Source organism: Carica papaya, chromosome 6, assembly GCF_054855325.1.
Source record: "Carica papaya isolate Zhongbai chromosome 6, ASM5485532v1, whole genome shotgun sequence".
NCBI lineage: Eukaryota > Viridiplantae > Streptophyta > Magnoliopsida > Brassicales > Caricaceae > Carica > Carica papaya.
In genome coordinates, this window is record NC_142314.1 from 19,650,225 (window position 1) to 19,676,763 (window position 26,539).

The 26,539-nt window shown below is 35.2% G+C and overlaps 2 long non-coding RNA genes across 12 annotated transcripts in view; one reads left to right on the forward strand and one right to left on the reverse strand.

The window, feature by feature from the left end:
- Positions 1–899: 899 nt before the first annotated feature.
- LOC148253379 (uncharacterized) lies at positions 900–4,909 on the reverse strand. The gene is made up of 3 exons (XR_015812861.1): positions 4,648–4,909; positions 4,379–4,470; positions 900–1,214 (listed from the first exon to the last, which is right to left on the reverse strand). It is a non-coding gene; the product is annotated as an uncharacterized LOC148253379 (long non-coding RNA).
- Positions 4,910–5,844: 935 nt separating this feature from the next.
- The window catches only part of LOC110818212 (uncharacterized), a 43,505-nt gene continuing 22,810 nt past the window's right edge, over positions 5,845–26,539 (forward strand). For 3 of the 11 annotated variants that reach the window (XR_015821457.1, XR_015821462.1, XR_015821460.1), the window contains exons 1-3: positions 5,845–6,072; positions 6,197–6,289; positions 9,777–9,842. This is a non-coding gene — a long non-coding RNA (uncharacterized LOC110818212). Of the gene's footprint in view, positions 6,073–6,196; positions 7,392–9,776; positions 9,843–14,163; positions 18,845–26,539 lie in introns of those variants that run through there. The other 8 variants (XR_015821456.1, XR_015821463.1, XR_015821461.1 and 5 more) reach the window with 6 other exon arrangements.

Below are 26,539 nucleotides of genomic sequence, written 5' to 3' on the forward strand. Positions count from 1 at the left end.
GTATAAGCCGTATCTACACCAAAAAGAAGTCTTTGGAATATCTTCTTCTTTGACTCTCAGTTGGTAGTATCCTGATCTGAGGTTGATCTTGGATAAGACTGTGACTCCTTACAATTGATCGAAAAGATCATCGATTCAAGGTAGAGGATACTTACTCTTTATTGTTACTCGATTAAGTTCTTAGTAGTCTACGCATAGTCTAAGGAAGCCATCCTTCTTTTTCACAAATAACATTAGAGTGCCCCAAGGAGAGTGACTAGGGCAAATAAACTTCTGGTCAAGAAGCTCAAAAAGCTGGTTTTCCAGTTTTATGAGCTTAGCACGACTCACATGATAGATAGGTTTTGAAATCGGTTAGGTTCCAAGAAGTAGTTCAATATAAAACTCTATCTCTCGCGGGGGAGGTAGACTAGGTAATTCAACTAGAAAAACTTTCAGAAAGTTGCAAACAATGGGAATGGAATACACAATAAGATCAACATCCATATTCTTATTCATTCAATTGTTAGGGAGAAAAATAGATTTTATTTCTTTTTTAGAGTTTGCAAGGTTATAACTTTACTTTCAAAATCAATAATTGCCCTATATTTTCCTAACCAATCCAATCCTAGAATAACATCAAACCCTGAGAAATCTAAGAGTATTAAGTCTACAAATATTTTTATTTTTGAAGCTTTTATCTTATAATTTTTAATACACGCAGTGAGCTTTTAATAATCCCCTAGAGGGAGTCTATACAACAAATATTTCTTTTAAAGGTTCTTGCCTAATATCTAATTTACAAGCCAATGCATAAGAGATAAAAGAGTGTGTAGCAGCACATGTATCGATCAATGCTCTAGCATAGTTATCATGAATAGAAAGCATGCCCTAGATAAAGATAGGAGTGGGGGAGGGCACCAGATTCATCTAGGTGGTACACATGACCTTGGGCTACAGGTCTAGCCACGTCCTTCGACCATTGAGGACAGCAGAGTAAATTATTACAAATCCTTTACCAAAATATATCAGTTCCAATTACACATATATATAACTGAGGACAGAAGTGGCGACAAAATACAAAATATCAAAATATAAAAGCGCCACGTCTTTCACTATGCGATTGGACTCATCAGAGTATAGTACAAGTCATGCACTCAAGGTTTGTGGATCAATGGGATCCTCATAGACTTTAAAGGGTAGGTCAACGATCGGTTCCTCACTATCTTCCTCATCTGGGGGGCATGAAAAAGGTGAGTTCCATATACTTAATAAGAAAAATAGTATTTAAATAACATCGTAAGATTTTAAGAGTGAATAATTATATCATTAATACTTACCATCAGGTACATCAGGTTCCTATCTTACTTTATGAAAATAATTTTATTTATTAAAAGAAACATCATATCACAGTCACAATAATCAAATCAAAATCATACTTAATAGTAGAGAAAATCAAATAAATCATGAAATGCTCAAATTTTTGTGTCATGCTTCGTGAAGTAGTTTCGACTTCTATCTCTCGAGGCAGATATGGATTTTCAACTACTTATGTGGAATGACCAAATCATATATATAACGAAAATTTGCTCAGGCACATTTTCGGATTGACAAATCACGATACGATCTATGACCACAACCGTACCAATCACGGTGGTCCTATAAGATATTCTATAGCTACTATAGTATTTAGCCAAAAGTGACCCCTAATAGATATTCGCGTAACTGCTCTTGTCAGAGGGTACGCCGTCATCCATAGGGAGCGGTCCTCTCATGTCTTTTCATATCAAATAAGGGAGGGGGAAACAGAAACCCCTCAGAGATAAAAAGCCTAACGAGACATTTGATGCATTATGCATATCAATACAGATATTTTACGGACCATTTGAGGCTCATTCCCTTTTTTTAATATATTTTTATGACAATTATCAGCAAATTCATGTTATTTAATTTACATACAAATCATCAAGTGCCTATAAATCACATAGCATGCTTGAAATCAAGAACAAATAACTTTATTGGAACTACTAAACATGAAATATGCAAAACACAAAACACAAACTTCGTAATTTTGATTTTCTAGAAATGCTCCTCAAGATGTTTAAGGACATATAAATTCCTTACCGAAACCTTTAAAGAGGTCCCTATTTATAGAAAATAGGGACCGTTAGATTTTGTTAAGTGGCAAAATTCGGTGAGGAGAGAGAAAGTTGAGTGGAAGATAAGCGATTTGACGTGACAGTGGCACAAAAATGGAGGAAGAATTCTCCACCAGTGGAAGCTCTCCACCCAAGCCGGTGGCGCACCACACAAAGTGGCGCACGACGCCTAAAGGTGGCATACTACCCGAGGCGACAGTCCACCTCACTAGGCCGACTGCGCGCTGCAAGCCTAGCTTGCTGGCGCCGGCCTATCCTATCGCGTGTAGGGCCTACAACGCGCATGGCGTTGTGCGTAGGCCCAAGCGCACAGGCCTATCCGCGCAGGCTTACTTTACAAACGGCACATGCGCAAAGGGTGCCCAATGTCAGGCCATGTCTGTACGCAATTTGACGCATGCACGGACTAGTCTGTCTGCGCATGATGGGACATGTGCATGGACGGGTCGCGCACACAGTGCGCGCGTCCTTCGCTGGTCAGGCGCGCACCCGCGCTGCACCTACGTAGGCAAGCCTCTCCCATGGGCGTTTTCCCGTGGTATTCCCGTGGTATTTTGTCCCATTTTTCATTTTTCTCCTAAAAATTAATATTAAATAAAAAAATGCAACAAAAATAGAATAAAATAATAATAATAATAAATAAAATATAATAATAAAATCTAAATAAACTAAAATTACGAATTTAAATTTCAAAATACGATATAAACTACGAAATAAATTAAAATGGGTTCAAGTGGCCTTAAGACCCGAATAAATAGGGGCTTCCAGATATAAATTTAGTGCGGTGGTGAGCGGAGTATTACAGGAACCTTACTTCTAGAAGCTAGATTAGCAAAAAAGAATAAATTGTTTATGAGCAAAAAATTCTTAAAAAGTAAGTAGTTATTTATTTGAATAGAGTACAAAGTCATTAATTGAAGTGTTCATTGTAAAAAATAATTTTCTTCAAAAAATAAAAATATATATTTATCAGGAATAGTTTATAATTTATATTTTTATTTTATTATTACTTTTAAGTGGATATAAAGAGGATATTTAAATAAATTTGTTAGACAATAAAGTTAAGAATAAAAAAAGTATTTTTTTTATTTTTTTAAATTTAGTTTTAACAAGACGATAAACACTTTTATTCAACAGAAAATTAAGTGAAGTGCTTAAAAACATGTAAAATATAAAGTCCTAAATACTCGTTAGAAAAAAAATTATTATTTTGTTACCAAATAGAACTCTGTTAGAATCATTATTACAACAAAGATTGCAACCATTATTCATGTTTGAGGGTTATGAATTATAATTAAAACCTCTTAAAAATATCATTGTTTTTATTTTAAGTTAATTGTAACCTTTATTTAAATTATTAAATTTACTAAAACCTTATTAAAAATAATTTTTTAATCTAAAATTTTTCAAATTATATATAAACTAATAGTTCACAATCTTTTATAAAATAAATTTTATGTTATGTTGAGACAAATTTAAATTTTTTGTTGAGATTTAATTTGCACAATTTAGTGATTTATTATTATGTAATTATATTATTTTAATTGTTAATTATTAGGTAGATTTATTAACTATTTTAATTATTTCAGTTATATTATATAGTTATAAAAATTAATTAAATACAATGACAAATAAAATTAGATGTCTATTTAAAATTACAACCAAACCTAGAATTGACTGAATCCTTAATTCAGGAAAAATATTAAATTTTGAATACTTTTGGAGTAATTCTGAGATAATTTGAAAGATTGGGTAGAATCTAGAATTAAGGAAGTGTAGGACAGAATTTGAATTTTAGGAAAAAAAATAATTCTAAAGAGACAAGAGAAGGGTTCGAGGGAGAAAGAAGAAGATAGCTTGAGAGAGAGATAGAGGGAGAGAGAGAAGTCTTTAAAGAGAGAAAGATTGTAGAGAGAGAAATAGACTATAAAGAGAGAAAGATACTGTAGAGAGAGAAAATAGCTATTAGAGAGAGAAAGAGAGAAAAAAGAGAAAGAAAGTAGAGAAGAGAGAGGGAAAAGAGACATAGAGATTGGGATAGAGAAATATAATGCCCCTAAATCTATGTGGATGACTCTATAAAAAACTTTCCATTTATTTTACCATTTTAATTCGAATGATTTTATGCGTAAAAATGTATGTTTTGAAATTTATTTCAACTCATTAAATCTTCAAAAATACAAAGGGAATAGAACAAAATAAATAAATAAATAAAATAGGAAAAGCATTTGCAGGCCAACCTGGAGGAATGCCTTACAGGAAAAAAGAGCCAACTTCCAACGGATCACACGCACTGCCCTTTGCCTATAAAAGGCGATCAACTTCACCATCTCTGATGTAGTAAGGCATGAGGAGGATCAAATCAATTCCTATAACCGACTCAACGTATGCAATAACAAAAACTTAACCGCCTAGAGAACCCCTCACTTTAATTGAATCTACAATTCTAAAAGGAATAGAAAAACAAAGACTCAGAAAAATAAACTAGGAAAGAAAAAATACCACGGACCTACTAATGAGTTAATCCCCACTCCTTGTCTCAACAAGACTTTCGAAGACTCTTGCTCGCCGAAGAACTTGTAAAAGTTAAATTAGCAAGAATACTTTAAAAAGAAAAGCCTAAGCTTTGAAGAATTTCTCTCAAATTGATTATCATTAGTCTGTTTACAACCTGTAGACAAAGACCTATTTATCTCATTCCCTGAGATAATTCTAGATAATTATAATCTCTTAAAGAAATTAAAAAATAATATTCTAGATAATATTCTAATATAATTTTAGGATAATTACATAATAAAATATTTATTCTATCTCATCTAAATACAAAATAATTAATTAAATAATCCTAAGAATATAAGTTATATTAAAATAATAATAAAAATAAAAAAAGTCTTATCCCATATGATTTTCATATAAAACACATGGGAATATTAATTTTGACATGTGAGAATTAAATAGATATTAAAATAATTAAGATATATCCTTATCTTATTTAATAGGGCTGCTGGAAAATTAAAATAATAATAAAATAATAATCCCCTTTATCCAAATCTTCAAGATAGCCTTGCCTTCCTTGGACATCCACCTTGTGTAGACTTTTTCTCTAATTTCTTCATATTTATCCCATTAAATTAATTATTTAAAGTTTTTGCTGTTGTGAAAACCTTTTTGGAGTAGGAAAGATTAAAATAAATAAATTTTGAAGCTTATCTAAGAGGAGATGTCGCTTAGGCTTCAAGGTCGCTCGGATTGGGCCATTTGGCATGCAGATGGGCTGCTATTGGGCATGGCCTTCAAGCCACACACATAGGCCCATGTTGGGCGTGGGCCAGATGATTAGCGCACATGCGTAGGGGTGCGCATGTGGGCAGCCTTCCCCCACGTGCGTGCACCAAGCATGTGACCTGCTTAGTCCGCCTGGGTGCACAGGTTGTGCGTGTAATCAAAGGCCTTCCAAGGCTGATTCTTAATCGGACCGTGGGCCTCCTTAGCCGTGAGTCTTGACACTTCTCGTGTCATGACTTATTCTTTAAACTCACTAAGCTTACTTGGGCCTTAAGGTTCATTTGGGCAAACTTGGCCCATTACTTGGAATAATCCCAATAAGAAAAGTAGTCAATGATGAAATTACTTTCCTGTCTGGGTGATCCCGTTTAAGAAGTAAAAGGATGCTAACTTCACTTTCCTATTTGGGACGGAACTTGGAAGATTCCTCTTTGATGTGGGATTGCATAATTGGAACTAAATTTAAGTTATTTTTGATAAAGTCAGTCTCTCTCAATTTTCTTATTCTTCTAAATTTTTCACTTTACAAAGAGAGAAAGAGAGGCTTCGACACAGAGAGAGATAACCCTAAGTGCAGCTAATAGAGGCACAAGCTCTACCCCACCTCACTAAAGCAAGTTGAAGCTTGCCATGTCTACACGACTCCACGGTGAGTATTCTTCTCTTCTTCTGATTTACTCCTTCCATCTAAGTATAGGACCACTTACTTGAGTCTTCTTCTTCTCATTTTCTTCCTTCTTCCACCATTACAAAACCCTCTGCAACCAATAAAGCTTCTGCAACTCCGACTACTGCAGCGAACTTCCCTCTTCAAACCACCCGCATAAACTTCTTACTTTCCAAACACCAAGGACTCAACACCACAAGTAAGGGACTTAGTATCTCTTTGCATGCTTCAATTTCTTGTTATTATGATTTTGAAATCATAAAAAAGATTGAAACATGTTGTGTGTTGCTAGTCCAAAATACATGATGAAATCATTGACGAATGTTTTTGTTTGAATGCAAACTAAATGTGAAATGGATATGCATAATGATTTTGTATGTGTAATGATGATTTTGAGTGGAAATGAAGGGAAACACACGAGGAAATTGAGGGAAAGGGGTTTGGAGGGGTGAAGGCACAATTGTGTGGAGGTGTGTTCGCGTTGGAACGCTTGCAAGGAGGCTTCCATGTGCGAGCGTCAACGCGTATAAGTCTACCAAACATGTTAGCGTGCTGAGACGCCCACGTGCATAGAGCCGTGTCACATGACTGAGTGTTCACACACACTGCACGCAAGGAGGGCCTGTCCCAATAGGCCAAATTATTGGGACAACTTGCTCATGGCACGCTCGAGCACGGGGCACACCAATTGGGCTTCGATGTTGGTCCTCGGCCTCACCCACAAGGTAATAATCGAGAGGGTTTTCCCAAATAGGCCTCAACCCAAAAAAGACTTGATGGCCTGGGTGTCTAAGGACTTTAATGGTTCGGGTTTTCAGGCCTAAGTTGGGCCTTGATGGGTCAAAAATGTTTTAAGGATCCCAATAGGTTTGGGTTTGATTCAGGTTGGGCCCTTATGGGCCAAGTTATTTAAATGGATCTTAACTTATACAGGTAAGTCAAATGGGCCCTCAATTTAGGCCGGGTCAATCAATGGTTCAGGTTGGTCAACGGATACCCATCAGGTTCAAACAAAGTTAGGTAAATGAATCTATTTTAGATCTAATTCAGGTCAAAAGGTCTTTATTGAACCTGATTTAGGTCAACAGATCCCTTTTGGGTCCAGGTTTAGTCAAATGGGTCCTCTTTGGGTCCATGTTGGTTTAATACCCTTGTTGGGCCGAGATGGTTTGAAGGATCCCCATCGAGCCTGGTTAAATTTTGTGGGCCCTCAATGGGCTAGGTTTGTTTAAAGGTCTCCTTTGGGTCTATTTTGATATTCCAATATCAATTATTTTAATTACCTAATTTATTTTTTTTTATTTTATTTTATTTAAAATTTTCTTTTTTCCTAAATTAGATTATCTCCAATTAATTTCAGTAAAATTCACTTTCCTCATATCCCATGTTTAAATCCAAAATCTAATATATTAAATTACAAAAATAACATCAACATATAACCACATCAATTAACAAGATCAATCAATAAAACATTCACTAATTTTCAGAAAATCTCATGAACACACACTCACACTCTATATTTGGTTAAAATAACACTTTTACGTTTTTACAATAAAACTCTTTTTCTAAATGTGTTTAGAAATAACATCAAGAATGTACAAGGGAGTATTGCTGCTCTTACCTCATGACATGATTCCTGTTCTAAATTTGAAGATTTAATCCCAATCATTTTTTCTATTTCAGTGCTTAATTTTTTTCAAATTATTTCATGTATAATTTATTATTCAAATAATATTCTAATTGTATTCTACTTATATTCTCAAATTAATTCTAAAATTTTATTTCTGAAATTCCTCTGATTTATCCTTTTTTTTATTATTTGACCAACAATTCCTTCTTTCTTTCTTCCATATTTCCTAATTATTATTCTTTCCAATATATCCTCAAAAAATATCTCCAAAAATCTTCAATAATTTTCTCAAAATTTTCTTCTCTCAAATTAATATTTTTCTTAACTTTTTTTTCTCCTCTTCTCACGCGTTTCTCTTTTTCTTCTTCCTCTCCTTTTTTCTCCCTTATGCCACCTCACTCAACCACTTCCTCTCACTCACACCACACGGCCATGGTTTGGCCATGTGCCCGCCACCTCATGTATCATTTCATCCTCATCTATTTTTCTTCATGGCCCTTCCTTTTCTCTCCGTGCATATGTGGGTATATATATTATATAACCTTAATTTATATAATGGTTATATAATATATATAATACTTGTTTTATTAATTTTTTATATGCTACATAATTATTATTAATTGAGTGTCAAATCATGTAACAGCCCCGAAAATTTGTAATTGAATTTATATTATAAATAACAAATGCGGAAGCGAGGTCAAAATTTGAATAACATCCCTTACACTGAAACTGAAACGTGCTCGCAAAATATAAAAGATTAAACTACCTAAACGAGAAACTTGAAAGTAAAAACTACGAATGTGACTATGGAGTCTTTAAGCGTCCCCTTCGTCGTCCTCCTGCGGAATCGGCTTGGGAACGATGTCCTCTTGATCTGAAATGATTAAATAAGGAATGAGTTACACTAGCCCAGTAAAGACATCACAATATCTCACCGTCACGGAGGTAAAGGTGGGTAGAAAACACAAAACGACCAATGGAGCATAATTTACAACAAATCCTTTTATCGATAAATAAAACCTTTACCATTTACTTACCTCGGTGAAATTCATAAAACAATATACGAGAGCAACAACATCATTATCATCATGGAAACATATATATAAACTGTATAACATAATACCTATCACGCTTTTCGTAATTCAATCGTTACACAACATATTTTCCTAATTCACCAGCCCACTAGTATCCATGGGGATCCATAGGGGTCCCGCTACCCGTAAATCCGTAATACTTGAAATCAAATTCCAGGGCCGTCTCCATACCCCGTCCGGTATGGGCGCCAAACCATAGACCTCATTACCCCGTCCGGTATGAGGGTGAAACGGGCCATCCCTATACCCCGTCCGGTATGGGCGCCAAAACACATAAGATCTCCATACCCAACGTGGCCCTTTTTGGAACGACGTGGTTTTGCCACGTGGCAGGTCCCGGTTGGCCGGGACTGCTGACCCGGCCTGCTGACGTGGCTGCCGATGTGTTTTTTTTTTTTTTTTTTTTTTTCTTTTTTCCTCCTCGGTCCGGGCGCTACAAATCATGTCCCACTTAATCCTATTATTCTAATCCTTAATTTTTGTAATGCATTCCTTTATATATATATATATATAATTATATAGATATATATTACGTCGATAGGTATGCCACTTCTTTCTCTTATTTTTTATATATATAATATTAACTAATTCATACATTAACTATAATATTAATTAATTTTGTTAATTAGTTATTCACATCAATTAATATTCCCATTAATCTATTAATTAATATTAATTAATACCATATATGTATAATATTGAATTAAATCACATAATTATTCATGTGGCATTCTTTTCTTTGTCTAATTAATTTATAATATGCATTCTTTAATTCTCGTATGTTAACTAAAATTCTTCAAATTTTCAAACTTTTAGTTCCAATGAATAGTTCAGAGGCGTTTTAAGTTTAAAAAATCACTTTATCCCTCAATCGTGGGATTTAAGATTTCCCTCTAACCCTATTTATTTTTTTACTTTATTTTTTATTTCGATTGACAACCTCCCTTTCTCTCTCTTCCAAGTGACAGGTCAGTTCGCTCTCTCTCCTTTGCTCGAGCATCTCTCCCCTCTCTATGAATCCTAACGAGGTTTATTTCTATTTTTACGTATTTTAATATTTTTATTATTATATTTTTTTTTGTTCTTTTTTTATTTATCTCCTAATTTCTAATGCATTCCTTTAGTTTTAATAAATTAAATAATACTTTAAAAAAATGGGATATTACACGTATCTTGCCAGTTCAATTATATCCATCTATTAACTTCTTTTCATAAATTAAGATTAGTTACCATACTAGGCAGCAGACTGAGACTTATTTTCTTAATTTATTGATTAATAGTACTATTGTTGGAAGATTTTTTATTATGTGGGTTTTGTATTTGATGTTATGATAATGACATGTTTTCTTATATGAAATTTTTAAAAAAAAATTTAAGCATGTTTGCTCATTTTTTTTCTTATATGAAGTTTATTATCTATTAAGTATGAATTAGTTCATTCATACACTAGCATGCTCATATATTTAATCACCATTTTACATGATTATCTATATAAATATATTAGAAATATAATATCAGATTAAATTGATGTACATATACATGAAGAATTCTTTATATATACATATATATATATACATCTATACACTTTAATGAATTAAGTAGGAATTATGATATCTTATTGCATTATGTATAAATCCTTAGATTTTTCAATCAAGGGTATATTTGGTTCGAGGAGTATTTCTTGATTGTTTTAGAATATTATAGCTTTTTCTTAGAAAGTACGATAGATTTTAATATTTTATTAATTTAGATGTATCACTTAATGATCATCTCAGAGTATTTAGGATTTCAATACTAGAGAAGCCATAATTATGAAAGAGAAAAAAACAATATTAGTTAAACTATATTTAGAACACCATTTTTATAAATACTACTAGAACTTGAGTTAGCTTATGTGATTTATTATCATTAATCTTATGAAAACTTTAGTTATGGGAGATTTTGTTATTTCATTCCATCTAGAATAATAGAATATAATTAGAGAATCATTCATGAAAGTTAAGTACTCTAAGAGTTTTTTCTCTCGTCATCTTTATTTAACCTTTATGAAAGATGTTATAGAATTAAAAAAAAATTCATGTACCCAATATAGAAAACCTGCACATTCATCAATATTAGTTATTAGTTTGAAATCGTTTTTAATACCATTTATAAACTACAAGATTAGAGATTCAATTCTTTGCCAAAATTCTAGCTATTAGAATTTTTGAAGTTGTTATACCATATATATATATATGCATATTTTACCTTTTCATAGTACCATTTACGTAGAAATTTGGATGCTTTACAAAAATTAAATCTTTTTATTTGAAAGTTCAAGCGAATTGTTGAATTTATTATTTATATATTTATAAAAATTACCTAAATAATATTACTCCAATATTATTAGTGGATATATAGCATGCATTGGTTAAAATCTAAAGACAGATTTGTTCGGGGTAGGAGGGGGACCACAATTCTTAGCTAAAAGATATTATTCCACCATATGATTGTTTTTTGGGGCACTTAGATGAACTTTATATATTATAGTTTTTTCTTCTATGAAGTAAATTATCTTATTGGCAAAATATTTATCATATTATTTAGAGTCCATCTAATACATAAAAATTTAAAGTGTAAGAAGTTAAGTTAGATGACTGAGTATAGTAATTATAATAGAGGTATGAAAAAATAGAAATGATTTTTAGGATAGTTTTAACTGCCAAGAAATAATTATTATACATAATAATTATATAATTTTTGAAGAATGAGTTATTAATGTATCTTGAAGTGATTTTTTTACTATAATTTATTTTTAAGTACTTTATTTAACATAATTATCATATTAATTTGACTACATTAAATAGATAAGGATTTTCAAGGGACAAAGTTAACTTTGTCTAAATGAATAAATGACTTACTATTGTTCTTTTACAATTATGGTTATTACAAATGGCGTACTAATGTTCTTTTATGACTACAAAAAATCTTTATCAAAGTAAATAAGGAAATTAAATAATTAGTAAAAATGTGTAAATAACATATTCCTTTGCTTTTTCAATAACTACGTATATATGTAGTACGTATGTCAATAGTATTACATATATGTATGGAGTAATAGCTATAGCATAAAATATTTAATTAAGTTTATTTTCCATTTATTGTTATATATTTATAAAATTTACAATAAATATGTGTAAATGAAATCAAGGTATCAATTCTTAGTTAACTTAGAAGGACATGATTCGAATAATGGTTCTTAATGTGTGTGTGTGTGTGTTTTTTTTTTTTTAAGAGTCAAGTGAGAGCTTAGTTTATTTACTTTTTCATTGTAGATAGTCATGGAATACATAGGTTGGTAGGATTTAAATATTTCCTACTTTAGCTTAGCTTTTGAATTATGGAGAGGGACAAGTCTTCTATGTAAAAGTAATGGCTTTTTTTGGAAGATAATGAAAATTTATTTATCATAATCTAATATTAATGAACAAAAAGTTAGTATAGAATCAGAAGAGAAAGACATCACAAAACCACATAAAGAAACTAATACAAACTTATTTTTGTGCATTTAAATTACAAAATTATGTAGGGTAGTGAGCAATAAAGATGAAAAATAATAAAAAAACCAAAACAAATCATATAACAAACAAGATAGATAACACAATGGAAAGACTAGTTGTAACACCCGGCCTATCACTGTGCTAAAATGATTAGGAAACTCTATTTATTTGGGCCTTTGGCCGTCTTAAACTTAAATTAATTTACACTGTTTAACATTTCTCGAGATTCATGATTTTGATTTATTTTTATTTTTATTTATTTTATTATTTTTATTTTAAAGGAAAAATTTAGAAAAAAAATTTTGAAAAACGGAGAAACAAGAGAAAACCAGCACGCGAGAAAAATCCCGCGAGAAAGCAGTTTGCCCGTGCGGGTGTTGGGCACTCTGCGTGGGCGCATGCGCGCACAATGGCCGTGGGATGCGCGCACAGCGCGAACGACCCCTCCACGCGCACGAATGCAGGGATGTGCGCACAGCGTGCACGTCCCCTTCGTACGCATGGCGAGGGGTCAGGACATGCGCGCACGTCTTGTCGTGCAGGCGGGCTATCTGCCTGTCACTTCGTTCACAGACTGGTGTCACACACTGTATGCACGTCATCCGCGTAGCAGGCCTGCACGAACAGGCCCTGTGCGCCTGGGGCTTGTGCGCACAGTGCCCTGTATGCCTAGTTCATGCAGTGCACCACCGCTGCCACCAGTAGAGGAAATTTTTCTCCCTCATTTTTCGAGCCAAGAATTTTTTCTCCTCTCTCTTCACCGGATTTTGCCACTTAGCGCGAATCCAACAGTTCATAAATTCTATAAATTGCCCTTCCCCTTCCCTTCATCTCCACACTTCCATTTCTTCCATTTTTTAAAGGCTTAGAGAGAGACAGAGATAGCAACTTAGTGAGAGAAAAAGAGAAGATAGTAAAGAAGAAAACATCGAGGTTTCGGTAAGGAATCTAGTATTACTTTCAAAGTCTTAAGGAGTATTTTTAGATAAGTAATTTAATATGATTGTTATTTTGTCTGTTTTATATGCATCTGTGTTCAAATGAGTCGAATTGTTCTGATTTTCAAACCTGCGATGTGAATTACTAATGTTTGATGAATTTGCATGTAATATATGTAATATGTAGTTCGTAATAGTAAAAATAAAAAGAAAAGAAAAAGAAAAAGGTGGAATGTCTGAAGTGTATTTTAATTGACATGCGTATTGCACCAAGTGTCTCGTTAGGTTTTTATCTCTAAGGGTTATTTATTCCCCTTGCCCTTCGGGGTATCTATTTCTCCCTTCCCTATCTAGTTTGGAAAGATATAAAAGGACCACTCCTAGTGGATGATGGCGTGCCTTTTGCTGAGAGTGGTATTACACTATTTGTGGGGGTCACCCGTGACTAAGTAATATCCTGACTATAGATATCTCTTAGGACCACTATGGTTTGTATGACTGTGGTCATAGATTGTACCATAGTTTGGCCAATCGAAAGTGGGCCTGAGCAAATTACCGTATCTGTATCTGATCTAGTCATTCCATTTGAGCAGTTGGAAATCTTTATCTGCCCTCAGAGATGGAAGTTTGTAACGACTTCGCAAAGCATGACACAAAAATCATTGCATTTCATGAGTTATTTGAGTTTCTCTATTATTTGGTATGATATATGTATATTTGATTTTTTGTGCTAACATACTATTTTGATATTTAAATAAATGGTTCCCTTTTCTAATGATGAGTTAGGTAAACAATGAAGCTAAACGGTGAGAAAAAAATGATAAACTTTTGAAATCTTATGATGTTAATTTAATATTATTTTTCTTCTTGAGCATATGGAACTCACTCTTTCCATCGCCCCCAGAAGAGGAAGAAAATGAGGAACCACAGGCAAACCTACCCTTGGAAGTCTATAAGGATTCAATGGATCCACAAATCTCAGTGCATGACTGTTCCCGCACTCTGATGAACTCTAGTAGCATAGTGAAAGAAGTGGCCCTTGTATTTTGTATTTCGTAGCCACTTCTGACCTCAGTGATGTATGTATTTGGAACATTATATATATATTTGTAAGGAATTTGTTAAGGTTTAATTTCACTGCATAAATATTATCATGCACTCATTATTCTGAATCTGTATCTGACACCCATTTGCCTTAATTGGCACATGGGATGTCTTAGGAGGTATCAAAGCAGAATATCGTGGAACAAATCTCTTGTATTGAGGCCTCGGATAGATAAACCTATTACAGTACCTAGAGAAGATAAATGTCCTCTTTTTAAAGATTAAGCCTCCAACTTGTGTCTTCTTTTCTTTTGTAGGAATGACGCGGGGAATACCATCTGTAGAGCATGCTGAATGACTTGAGGCCCCGGATCATCCGACCAGGGCTTAATTTAAAGAACTTTTTTGAGCCATTCAAGGATTAACTGTAGCCGTAGGACAAAACTAGGTCAACCCCCCCTACCTTTGAATTCTGAAACATAGATCGGTCTATTTCACACAATATAACAGAGTTTAAGAAACTTAACCCCTACACTTTGAAGGAAGCCTTGATCTTTTAGTAGCCAAAGTATGGATCCTACAAATAGGAAAGCTCTTCTCTGTACTAGACCAGACCGAAGAACAAAAAATTCATTTTACAGCCTTCATGTTAAACAGTGAGGCCAAACACTAGTGGCGACTTAAAAAAGAAGTCCTGCCTACCCCTACTACCTGGAAAGTTTTTATGGATGTTTTTTTGATAACTTCTTCCCTACTTATGTTCAGGAAAAGAAAGAGGAGGAATTTCAGGACCTCTGTCAAGGAAGCTTGTCTGTAGCTCAATATGCAGCCCGATTTGTTCAACTGTCTAGGTTTGCCCTTTTAATGATCATCCCGAAAGCCAAAAAGGTAGAAAGTTTTTTAAAGGCCTTCGTACTAACATTTACGACCGGGTCGCGATGCTGAGACCTAGCTCGTATGCAAAGGTGCTTTAACATGCCCAGTTGACTGAAGATCTTATCTCGGTTAAGTACCAACATTTTACCCGAGTTTGATTCCAACAACAGCCCCAACAGCTTAGAAAAAGATTGCCTGACCCAGTAAGTAACCCTACATAAACGAACAAGAATTTCCCTTGCCCCCATATACAGCTCCACTTGCCCGAACTAACCAACCGTGTCAATATTGTTGTCGCTCGCATGGTGACCTACCTTATTGGCTTGTCAATAATGCATGCTATCAGTGTGGAAGCACCCAACACCTTATAAGAGACTGCCCTTAGCGACCAAAGGATGTAGTTCGACCCATAGGACAAGGTCGAGTGTACCACTTAGATGGATATAAAGTCCTTCTTGCTCCTCTTCTCATCCAGGGTATGCTTTCTATTCATAATATTCCTGCCAAGGCTTTGATCGATACTGATGTAACTCACTCATTTATTTCCTATGCATTTGCTTGTAACCTAAAATTTAGACCAAAAGCTTTAGAAAAAATGCTGGTAGTGGAAACTTCCTCTAAAGGACTACTAGAGACTCATCGTGTATATAAGGACTATAGGATAAAAACTTTAGGGATAGAAGTATGTGTAAGCCCGATACTATTAGATTTTGTAGGATTTGATGTAATATTAGGAATGGATTGGTTAGAAAATTATAAAGTTATGATAGACTGTGAAAGAAAAATTATAACTTTATGATCCCCAAAAAAGAAATAAAAGTAGTTATTATTTTTTTTTTAACAATTGAATGAAAAGGAATATGGACACTAATCCTGCTGTGTTTTCCATACCCATTGTTTGCAATTTTTTTGATGTCTTTCACATCAAACTCCCTACTGAGAGCTCAACCATGTAATGGTTAAAAGTAAATATCATTTACCTTGAATTGATTATCTTTTTGATCAGTTGTAAGCCCCTATGGGTTTTTCGAAGATCAATCTCAAATCGGGTTACTACTAGTTGAGAATGAAAGAAGAAAATATTTCAAAAATAGCTTTTTGATGTCGATACGGTCAGTACGAGTTTAAGGTTATGCCTTTTGGATTGACTATTATCCCTGTTGCTTTCATGGATCTTATGAATAGGGTCTTTTGGCATGCACTGGATCAATACATCATCGTATTCATATATGACATCCTAGTGTACTCTAATAGTCTTGAAGAACATGTAGCCCACTTGTCTTGGGTATTAGAAACCTTACACCAGAATCATTTATATGTTAACTTCAGCAAATGCTCTTTTTGGTTAGATCAAGTCTCCTTCCTTAGCCATATAATTTCTAGCAAAGGAATTTATGTGGATCCATCCAAGGTTGAAGTGGTAATAAACTGGAACTCGTCAATAAATGTTGTTGAGGTACATAGTTTTCTTTGCTTGACCGGTTATTATCAGCGATTTATTTATGGTTTCTCCAAGATTGTAGCTCTATTGTCCCGTCTCACCAGAAAAGGTACCTTTTATTTAAGACTATGAATGTGAAAAAAGTTTTATCGAGTTGAAGTATCGTCTCACCTCTGCTCCAATGTTGATCATCTTTGACAATACTGGAAGATTTTAGGTTTATTGTGATGCATCTCATATGGGTTTGGGATGCGTTTTGATGCAACGCGGTCAGATAGTTACTTACAGATCCAGACAATTGAAGGCCCATGATCATAACTACCCCACTCATGACCTGGAGTTAATGGCCATAGTCTTGACCTTGAAGATATGGCGCCATTATCTGCACAGTCAAACATTTAAAATCTATATTGACCATAAGAGTTTGAAGTAGATATTTTCGTAGAGAGAATTAAACATGAGATAGAGACATTAGATGGATCTTCCTAAGGATTAGGATTGTAAAATCATCTTCTAATCTGATAGAATTAATGTAGTTACTGATGCTCTGAGCCGGAAGGAGTCCACTTTGTTGGCCCAGACAATGGTCTCCAGTAGAAAATAGTTGATGCTATGTAAGCACTCTGCCTTAAACATTATGAAAATGGTGCCTACCTCGCCCAGATCCAAGCTTTGCTTGATCTTTTCATAAAGATTTGGGAAGCTCACTCCACCGACCCAGAGATAACCAAAAATCTGAGTAAGTTTACTACTGATGAATTTTCTAATTTTAGGCTCACAGACGATGGATTGTATAGATTTTAGGATCGTATTTGGGTCCCTGCCACTATCAGGTTGGATGTTCTCATTGCTGCCCATGCCTCTAAATTGTCCATCCACCCTGGAAGTATTGAGATGTACTAGGACCTGAGGCATCAATATTGGTGATCTGGAATGAACAAAGCATTGTCGGCTATGTGTCTTGATACCTTACTTGCTAGTGAGTTAAGCCTAAACACCAAAGACCCGACGGTTTATTGCAAGGCCTCCCTATTTTGGAATAGAAGTGGAAGTATGTGACCATGGACTTTGTCACCAGTTTACTTAGAAGTTGTTCCAGTTGCAATGCAATATGGATCTTCGTTGACAAGTTGACCAAGATAACTCATTTTCTACTAATCAGAACCATATATTCCACTAGTAGATTAGCCCGCCTGTAAGTCGAGGAGATTGTTTGACTCCATGGTCCCCTCATTCATTGTATTAGACGGAGATCCTCAATTCACCTCCCATTTCTAGGATAACTTTTAAAAAGCATTTGGTTCAAAATTGTACTTCAACACTACTTATCATCCTCAGACCGATGGTCAGTCTTAACGTACTATCTAAATGCTTGAAGATATGTTACATGCTTGTCTCCTCGACTTTGGTGATAACTGGTATGAGTACCTTCCCTTGTGTGAATTTGCTTATAATAGCATTTATCATTCTAGCATCGACATGGCTCTGTATGAAGCACTGTATGGTAACCCTGAAGCCATTTTCCCACTTGCTGGAATGAAGTTGGGAACCAGCATTATTTAGGACTTGATTAAATTCAAAATACTATTGCGAAAGTTGCCATCATATGAAGGAACCTAGCCACTGCTCAAAGTTGCAAGAAAAGCTACGCCAACAACCATAGAAGACCCTTAGAGTTGGTTGTTAACGATCAAGTCTTCCTTAAAATATTCCCTTATAAGGGAAATTTGCAGTTTGGTAAGAAGAGTAAACTGAGCCGCCGTTATATGGGAGCTTTTCAGATTATGGAACGTGTTAGACTCGTGGCATACTGCCTCACTCTACCCCAAGAGTTTGTGGGCTTGCATGATGTTTTCTATGTCTTCGTGCTTAAAAAGTACGACCCTAAACCTTTTCACATCATTCCTCACCAAGAAATGCAGGTTCAAATAAATATGACATATGAGGAGCTCCTTGTGAAAATCCTTGATTAGACTGACAAAATTTTACACAATAAGAGGATTCTAATGGTGAAGGTGTAGTGGCAACACCACTAGAGGAGGTGACATGGGAGTTAGAGAGTGAAATGAGAGAGAAGTTTTCTGACCTATTCACAACAAATTTAGGGGATCAAATTTTTTAAGGTGGGGGGAACGTAACACCCCAAAAACATTCATCCTTAATATGTAATGTTAACCCCTATTTATTTCAGCTCTAAGGCCATTTAAACACTTTCAATTTGGTATTTTAGTTTTTGGATAAATTTTATATTTTAACATCATGTCTATTTAGTTTAATAAATTATTAAAATTTATTTTATTTTGGCAAATTATTGAGAATTTATTTTTTAAATTTATTTAAAAAGATTTTAGGGGAAAAACAAAGGAAATTGGCAAAAAAGCCTTTGGAAGGTGTCCGCTACCAGCTGGGCGGCGGGCCACCGTCGTTTGGGTGGCATGCGTCCAATTTTTGCACTACTATTATGTCGCGTCGTCCATTTGTCAGTCATATTCATTAGTTGTCACATCTCATTGTCCACCTTGACTTTTTCTCTCTTCACTAGATTTTACCACTTGGTACAAACCTAACGATCCCCATTTTCTATAAATAAGTATCCTCTGTTCTCCATTTCCTAACTATTCTCACTTCATTCTTTCATCCACCAAAGAGTTTTAGAGAGAGAGTGGTCTAAAGAAAGAAGGAGAGGAAAAGAAGAAGAAAAGATGTAGGAAACATCAAGGCTTTAGTAAGGAATTTAGTATTTACTTTTACATACTAAGGAATATTTTTAGATTAAATTAACAAAATTTTAATTGATTACATGCTTAATTTTATATGTTTAAGTAAAATTGTTACATGTAATGCATGTTTATATAAATGTATATAAATCATTTAATTGTATGTTTAACTAAAGGATTATTAATTTACCTGTGATAAATGTTGATTGTACGATTGATGAAGTAACGCACATGATGTTATATTTTAAGCATGAGGATATGTAACGGTATTAGCATGTATGGTTCATAAGATGTATCGTTAGGCATTTTATCTTTGAGGGGTTTCTTTTTCTCCCCCATTTGGTCTGAAAAGACGTGAGATGATTGCTCCTTATGATGACGGCGTATCCTATAACAAGAGTGGTGATGCAATATGATTGTAGGGGTCACCTTTGGCGAAGTACAACCATACCCATAGTTTACATGAAAAACCACTGTAGTTGGCACAACCATGATCATAGATTGTGTCATGGTTTGACAAGCCGTAAATGTGTTTTGGTTTGGCAAGCCGTAAATGTGTTGTTAATTTGGCAAGCCACAAATTACTGATATATGAAATGAATTGATCATTCCACATAGGTAGTTGAAAATCCGTATTGCCCTTAGTAAATGAAAGTTGCAACGACTTCGTGAGAAAAATAAAATGAAATAAAGAGCATATCATGATTGGTTTGATTTTTTCTATTTTCAGCATGATTGATATGATATGACTATGACATGATGGATTTGATATTTTTTCTCAATAAAGTAAATTGTTATCATAATTAATAAATGGCCCCTGATATAACCGCTGATGATAAGTAGTGATGGTACTTTTATTTCAATTTTTAATTACCTTTAAAATTTAGTGATGTTATTTAAATACCGATTTCCTTACGTTAGGTCCACATCATATACAATTTATTTTCTTATGTTAGGTCCACATCAGATACAATTTGTTTTGGTTTAAGAAGGAAAATAGTGAGTTGTAAACCAATAGGTTACTCACAAAAAAGTAAATAGTGTGAGACATAGGAAAAATCAATGGCTAAGATCATCCTCCACTATAAAAATCTATGGATCCAAACATGTATAAAATTGATACATGGTATTTTCCCCTTCTTCCTCACCTAACAAAGTCCATTTCCAAACCCTTGAGTCTCCATCATTGATTTGATTTTCCCATCAATTGAATTTCTAAAAGTGACATCAGCGAGAGTGACTCAATTTCGCTTGAAGTACTACTGAGAGTTTTGTGGGTTAACACCATAGAGGATGAAGCTGGACAAACATCAAGAAAACATAAATAGACTCCTAAAGTGATTCAAGGTAGAAGAGAAAAGGTGAAAGAGGAAAAGCATCAACGTGAGTCTGATCTATAAACTTCTTGATCATCCAGTTCAATCCATCTTGGCATCTTTACTAGCAGATGCTACTGCCATAATTGCCACTATGTGTAAGAAACGATATGAATCCTTGAAGACATCTTCTAACCTTAATATGGATGAGCTCTAATATTGGATAAAAACTTATCATGATTACATAAACATTTTTCTGAGCTCCATGCAATCAGTCTTGATAAATCAAGACATGGAACATCTGACATCCCAAGTGCTAATCAAGGCAAATGGGTGTCAGATACAGAAATAAAAGAATGAGTGCATGACAAAAATTTATACAGCGGAACTAATTAATACAAATATCTTACAAATATATATGAGTTCTAATTGCATATATATAACTAAGGCCAAAAGTTGCTATAATTACAAAATTAACACATAAAAGAAGGCCACTTTTTTCACTATGTTATTGGACTCATCAGAGAGCGAGAACAGTCATGCACTCAAGTTTTGTGGATCCACGGGATTCTCATAGACTTCCAGAGGTATGTTAGCCTGCGGTTCCTCATTTTCTTTCTCATCTGGGAGGGGAGGGGCATGGAAAGAGTAAGTTCCATATACTCAGTAAGAAAAATATAATTTAAATAAGATTGTAAGGCTTTAAAGGTGAATTATTATAACAAAAATACTTACCATTTGGCTACTTCATAAACCTGTCTTATATTATGAAAATAATTTATTTATTAAGAAAACAGTACGTTAAAATAATAAAAAAAGACACACATTAAACCAAATAATAGAGAAAATAAAATAAATCATGAAATGCTCAGATTTTTGCATTATGCTTTGCGAAGTCGTTACAACTTTCATCTTTGAAGGAAGATACAGATTTTCAACTACCCATGTGGAATGACCAGATCAGATAAAAGATAACGACATTTTGCTTAAGCACAATTCCAGCTGGCCAAACCATGGTATGATTTACGACAACGGTCGTACCAACTATAGTGGTTCTATCAGATATCTATAATCACGATACTACTTGGCCAAAGGTGACCCCCAACAGATATTTGTGTCACTACTCTCGTTAGAGGGTACGTCGTCATCCACAAGGAGTGGTTCTCTTACGCTTTTCCAGACCAGATGCGGGGTGGGAAATAGATACCCCTCAGAGATAAAAATTCTAACGAGATATTTGATGCATTATGCATGTCAATACAGATACATACTTTGGACCATTCATGCTTCATTTCACAGTTCTCTTTTTTTTTTATTTTTTTTTGTTTCTTTTATTTTGTTTCCAAGTAACAATACCAAGTTCATATTATTTTTATTACATGTAAACCATCAGGTGTCTGTAAATCACATAACATGCTTGGAAAAAAGAATAGTTCAGCTTATTATACCAATAAACACAAAAACATGCAAACCAGACAAAATAACAATTATCATATTTAATGATTTTTTTAATCTAAAAATACTCCTTAAGATGTCAAAAGAAATATTAAATTCCTTATCGAAACCTTGATATTTTCTCCTTCACCTTCTTCTTTTCTTACCCTCCATCTCTCTCTAGATCATTCTCTCTTTCTTTCTCTCTTTTTAATTCTTGAAGAATGGAAATATGAGAAAGAAGGGGAAAGGAAGACTTATTTATAGAAATTAGGAACCATCAGATTCGTGCCAAGTGGAAAAATCCAGTGAAGAAAGAGAGGAAAAAAGATTCTCAGTATGAAAAGTAAGGAAGGAAGGTGTCCTCTGTCGGCGGCGATGCATCACCTGAGATGACAGCAGCGCACTCCCTAAGGTGGCAGTGGCCCCTGCGCATGCGCTGTAGGAGCACAGGCCTCCTATCGTGCGAGTAGGGTCTTAGCGCGCTGGGCACTATGCTCGTAAGCCTACTGCGTGCAGGCCCCGAGTGCACAAGGGCCTGTCATGCAGGCTTGTTGTGCGGATGACACGTGCGAGGTGACGCGCGGACGGCTCGCCTACTTGTGATAGGACGCGTGCAAGGTCTGACCCCATGTCGTGCGTGCGGAAGGGACATGTGCACTATGCGCACGTCCCACGCCAGCTGTGCGCACATGCGCGCACACAGTGCGTAAGTATCCCATGCAGGTAGCTCCCTTTCCTCATGGAATTTTTCCACAGGATTTTTTTTTGTTTCGCCATTTTTCTGAAATTTCATTTTTTTACTACTGAAATAAAATAAATAAAATTAATGCAATTAAATTAGAATTAAATAGAAATAATTAAAATTAAAATAAATTAAATGAAATCAAAATAATCAAAAATCAACAAAATTTACGAATTACGATAAATAATATGCAGAGTAAATTAAATAAGTTCAATGCAGCATGAAAGCCCAAATAAATAGGGTTTTCCAAATTTAGTTAAGCACAACGATAGGCGGGGTGTTACATCCCCCATGAAACAGGTCCAGATACTTCTCCCTCATCTCACTTTCTAACTGCCATGTTGCTTTTACCGGAGTATGATGCTACCATCACACCTTGACCATGGGAATTGTCGTATTGTGCAAGAGCTTATTAGTCCACCCAAAAATCTCCTCGGGAACCTCCTCATAAGTCATGTCAGCTTGTACCTACACCTCATCGCAAAGAATAATATGAGAAGGGTCAGGGTAGAGCGAGGCAGTATGCCAAGGTCCAATGTGCTCGACGATTCAAAAAGGTCCCACATAACGAGGGTTTAACTTCCCTCTTTTTTTGAATCGCATATTTCCCTTGTAGGGGTAAACTTGGTCTCCCACAGTGAATTTTAAGGGTCGGCTACAATTGTTGGTGTGACTCTTCTAACAGCTCTGGATAATGGCCAAGTTCTTACGGATGATTGTGACCTTCTCAATGATCTCCTGAATGAAGTCTGGTCCCATATGGTGCTGACTTCTTACTTCACTCCAACAAGTGGGAGAATGACAGGGTCTTCCATATAATGCTTGATGCATAGTCATGCTGATGCTGGAATCATAACTGTTATTATAAGTAAATTCACATAGGGGAAGATACTCATATTAGTTATCGCAAAAGTCAAGGACGCAAGCATAGAACATGTCTTCAAATGTCTAGATCATACGTTCTGACTGACCATCTGTTTGGGGATGATAAGCAGTGCTAAAATACAATCAAGACCCGAGAGCTTCCTTAAAGCTGTCCAAGAAGTGGGAGGTAAATTGAGGATCGCGGTCGGATATAATAAATGAGGAAACACCATAAAGTCGAATAATCTCATGAACATATAGGCGGGTTAATTGCTGATGGAGTCAATGGTTCTGATGGGCAGAAATAGGTGATCTTGATTAATCTGTCCATGATGACCTACATAACATTTCAACCCAAATAGGTCTTGGGTAATCCTATAACAAAATCCACAGTTACATGTTCTCATTTCCATTCAAGAATTAGAAGACCTTGTAACAAACTATCGGGTCTCTGATGTTCTGCCTTAATCCTCTAGCAAGTAAGGCATCAAGAGACGTAGTCAACTATATCTTTCTTCATTCCCAACCACCAGTATTGACGCTTCAAGTCCTGATACATCTTGGTACTCTTGGGATGGATGGATAGCTTGAAAGCATGGACAGTCTTGAGAACATTCACCCTTATAGCAACAAGGACCAAAATTCAGTTTTGAAATCTGAATAGTCCATCATCTTAAATTCTAAAATTAGAAGATTCATTAAAAGTGAACTTGCCTAGATTCATGATGAGTTCGAGGTTCATGGACTGAGCTTCCCATATTTTCATGAAGAGATCTGGTAGGGCTCGGATTTGAGCAAGATAGGTACCTTTGTTGAAGTAGCTAAGGCTGAGAGACTGCATAGTATACATCAATTTTCAATTGGAGGCCATGGTTTGAGCCAATACTGCAGACTCCTTTCAGCTTAGTGCATCAGCGACTACATTTCCTCTTTTGGGGTGATAGATGATCTTGCAGTCATAGTCCTTTAGGAGATCCATCCAGCATCTATCTCATATTTAACTCTTTTTGCAAGAAGATGTACTTCAAACTCTTGTGGTCAGCATAAATCTCAAAAGTCTGACCAAACAGGTAATGACGCCATATTTTCAGGGCAAAGATAATGGCTGCCAACTCCAGGTCATGAGTAGGATAGTTTCACTCATGAGGCTTCAGCTGTCGGGACCCATAAGCAACTACTCTATAATGTTGCATCAAGACACACCCCAAGCTAATATAAGATGCATCGTAGTAGACTTGAAATCTTCCCGTATTATTAGGGAAGATTAACACAGGAGCAGAGGTAAGACGACGCTTCAATTCCATGAAGCTTTCACTACATTCATAATTCCAGACAAATGGTATGCTCTTCTAGGTGAGTTGGGTCAATAGAGCCATAATCTTAGCAAATCCGTTGATGAATCACCGGTAGTAACCTGCAGAGCTAAGAAAACTACATACCTTAGTCACATTGGTTGGTAAATTCCCATTGACTACTATTTCAACATTGGACGGATCCATGGAAACTCCTTCACTCAAAATTACATGACTGAGAAAGGAAACTTGATCTAACCAGAAGAAGCATTTGCTAAGTTTAACATACAGTTGGTTTTGACGAAGGGTCTCCAATACTTCAGTCAAGTGTACTGCATGTTCCCCCAGGCTCTTAGAGTACACTAAGATGTCATCAATAACTATGATAATGCATTGATCTAGTGCGTGCTAGAAAACTCTATTCATGAGGTCCATGAAGGTTGCAGGAGCATTGGTTAACCCGAACGGCATTACCTAAACTCATACAGATCGTACTTGTATCAAAAAATAGTCATCGAAATATCTTCTTCTTTGACTCTCAACTAGTGGTATCTTGTCTTGATATCAACCTTAGAGAAGACCGTGGCTCTTTGCAATTGATCAAAGAGGTCGTTGATCCGAGGTAAGGGGTACTTACTTTTAATTGTCACTTGGTTGAGTTTTTGATAAACCACACAGAGTCTGAGAGAACCATCTTTCTTTTTTAGGAATAGTACAGGAGCACCCTAAGAAGAATGGCTACGGTGGATATATTTTCGGGTAATAAGTTCAGAAAACTAATTTTCTAGCTTCGTAAGTTCAGCACGACTCATACGATAGGCAGGCTTTGAGATTAGCTGGGTTCCGGGAAACAATTCAATTAGGAACTTCACTTTTTGCGGGGAAGGCAAAATAGGAAGTTCGATGGGAAAGACAATCGAAAAGTTGTAAACAATTAGTATGGAACACACAATAGTATCAGCACCCATATTCCTGTTTATTCAATTGTTAGGAAAACTAATAACAATAATTTTATTCTCTTTTTCGGGGACTGTAAAGTTACAATTTTACTTTCACAATTGATTATTGCTATATACTTTTCTAACCAGTCCATTCCTAATATCACATCAAATCCTAAAAAGTCTAGCAGTATTAGATTCACAAATACTTTTATTCCTGAAGCTTTTTATCTTACAATCTTTATATATACAATGAGCTTCTAATAATCCCCTAGAGGGAGTTTCTACCATTAATGTTTTTGTTAAAGGTTCTGTCCTAAAATAAAGATTACAAGCAAATGCACATGAAATAAAAGAGTGAGTAGCACTTGTTTAATCAAAGCCTTGGCAGAAGTATCATGGATAGAAAGCACACTCTGGATAAGGACAGGAGTTAGGAGAGTGTTGGGTTCATCTAGTTGGTACACGCGATCCTGAGCTATAGGCTTAGCCACGTCTTTTAGTCACTGGGGGTAGTCTTTTATAAGATGCTGGATGCTTTCGCACTGATAGCAAGTGTGATTGATATGCCGATAGGGTAG